Genomic DNA, 2965 nt, shown 5'->3' with positions numbered 1-2965 from the left:
GAAAATGTGACATTTTTTCCCATGAATGTTTACTTGAATTGTAATAGGCTAATGTTGCAAGTAAATATTCATATACATATCTTGATACTTCTAAATGTCTAGAGGTTCAGAAAAAAGAAAAAAAATTAATTCATTTTGTTGTTATAGAAATTCTATTTGCTTATTTTGTTCATTAATTTTAAAAATGATTGCAAGTCCTTAGCTAAAGTTGCATTGCGCATACGGATAGACATGTTTGCCTTGCCCATGAGAAGTTCGGGCTAAGCATTCCTTTCTCCAGTCAATCTGCTTTTGCAAGCAGAGACGACACACAGATGAAGCTGTGTAAGCAGATATTTGAGGTTAAAGGAACAAATGCTGATACGGCAATGATGACGTCGTCACTTGGCAGGGAGATTGGTCTCAGCCAGCTAAGAGTTACGTTACTTGCTGTAAAAGATACGACTTTAGTATTTTCAAATGATATTTTAGTGTTTTAATCTCCACCTCATGAGAAGAATGTCTGAAAAAAAAAAACAGTACCAAAATGAACAATATATTAGTTTCATGTTGGCATTATGTTAAATAAATATTCCTTATTCAAACTATATGAAAAAGGTTTCCATACAAATTCTATATTATTATTAGCCCTGTATAAGATTCATATAGGATTATTCCATAGATAACATTTTCACTTCTAGACTTCCTGGACTTTAAAATCTCTTTAGTTTTATTTTATTTTATTGTTATTTTATTTATTTTATTTTAATTTATTTATTGTATTTATAATTTTTTTTTTTTTCCATTGACTACGAATATAAATCACCGGGACAGACAATATGTCAGTGGAGGTTTTGATATGCGTTGAACTTTTAGCTTATTTGTCATTACTAAAGCGTTAAGTTAGGAGTTCAAATCTTTACGCATATATATTTGGATATTTAATGGTTACGTTTTGCTTATTTATTTTATCGTGATTCCTTTTTTATTATAATTTGTAACCCTTCCGGACTTCTTACGGAGTGATTATATTGACTCCACTTGTATCCATATTATTTTATTTTTTTATATTTATTTATTTATATATGTTTTTTTTATATATATTTGATAAATTAATGGTTGGCATTGAATATGTGGAAAAGTGTTCTAGCGGCCGTACGTATAAGGCTACTTGCGGCATCAATTCTATAGATACAAGATATAAATGATAAAGGTATTTAAAACCGCGAGAACCGCTATAATCCGGTCGGATCCAATATCACGAGTTGTAACTCGTAAGACATTGACACTTCCTATTTAATTATCCGTTATTCTACCAAAACGATTGACTCTGGGTGATAAAAATATATTGTTGTTTTCTTAATGGAAAGGAATTCACACACGTGTTATGGAGATTATTATTGATTTACACCACCCGAGTCACAGATTATTATGTGTTGAATTCCATATTTACTGATTTAGCACTCATAAATATTCCTAACGCACTAACAATTTCGGTGTTTGTTTTTAGTGCTATTAATTCTATATAACGTGTCAAGGAACTATTAACACTAAGAAGTGTTTATTCCTCTGTCAGACTCGTAATTCCGTTAATAATTCTACGTATATTCTTTCAAGGATTGATTTGGCACAGGATAGGCCCTTAAACTGACAGGTGCTTAGTGTGTCCCTTGTTTTCATGACACGTGTTACAATTAGTTATGCTTTTTATATCTGTAAGCATTGTAGGCCAGTTTAAAATAGTGATTTGGCTTTCTGTGACATAGTAGGGAACCCTGGATGACGGAATGCAACCAGTTTATGACGATTGGTATGAAAGAGATTATTACTACTACCTGGTCGTTAGTCATCTGCTGTGTTCTTCGGGTTTTCCTCGTCACATACCTACATATAATATTACATTTGATTACATTATTCTGATACACATACTTTAAATGTACTTTTGCTTTAAGGTTTCTGCTCAAAAGTGTTTATGTTTTTGCTTAGCCGCTGACCTGGTTTCCGTTTCGAAGTGTTTATTGTTTTGGTGTTTATTTGCTGCTGACTCTGTTTCCGTTCGAAAGTGTTTATTGTTGGGTATGTCTGTTGACGCTTGCTTTGTTCAGTTTGTAACAGTTCTGCGCTCCGACCCAGATATTCAATGCTCGCGATCATCTTGGGTTAAGGAATTTTCTTGTTTAGATACGGTTTAACAATAGGTACGGATGTTTCTATATCTTTTAGTCTAATTAATGGTTCTTTGCGGTATGGTGCGGGATTGCGGGATAATGCGTCAGCTATGATATTTGCTTTCCCAGGTAGATATCTTATCTTGGCTCCAAAGACCTGAATGATCATTTGTCACCGAGTTCCTTTGGACTGTGATTAAAGCCTTTGAAAAAACTCGGTAAAGGACTCATGTTCAGTAAGGACTTTATCAGGATAGCCATAGATTATGAACTTAAGATGTACTAGTGAGTTAATGATACCTAGCCCTTCCTGCCTATTACTGCATATTTTACTTTCAGAGGGCTTTAGTTTACGTGAATAAAAGCTATAGGGAAGAACTGTTTATCATATTTTACTGAAGTAGTATCCCTCTTACCCTTGGTCTGAGGCGTCTGTTGCAATAAAAAAAAATTCCTTATTTAAATCAGGGATTTTTTAAGTTAGGTAAGCTGCATTTTCCGCTTTTAAGATATCGAACGCCTGTTGATGCTTTTCAGACCATAATAAATCTACGCTCTTCTTCGTAAGATCTGTTAAAGGAGCTGTCATCATTGAAGAGTTACATATTTACATACCATTGTAATACCCACTACAGCGCAAAAGTGCTGTATCCCCCTTTTACGTTAATAAGTACCGGAAAGTTATGAATAGCCGACACCTTACCATGGACTACTTTTAAGACCTTGACCAGCACATAAAACCTAGATAAACATGTTCGGTTTTAAAAAACTCACATTTAGATATTTTACTCTGATTATTATTTGTCTTTGTCTCTGTA

This window comes from Macrobrachium nipponense, chromosome 38, assembly GCF_015104395.2.
Source record: "Macrobrachium nipponense isolate FS-2020 chromosome 38, ASM1510439v2, whole genome shotgun sequence".
Classification (NCBI taxonomy): Eukaryota; Metazoa; Arthropoda; class Malacostraca; order Decapoda; family Palaemonidae; genus Macrobrachium; species Macrobrachium nipponense.
Note: the sequence above shows the minus strand (reverse complement) of the source record.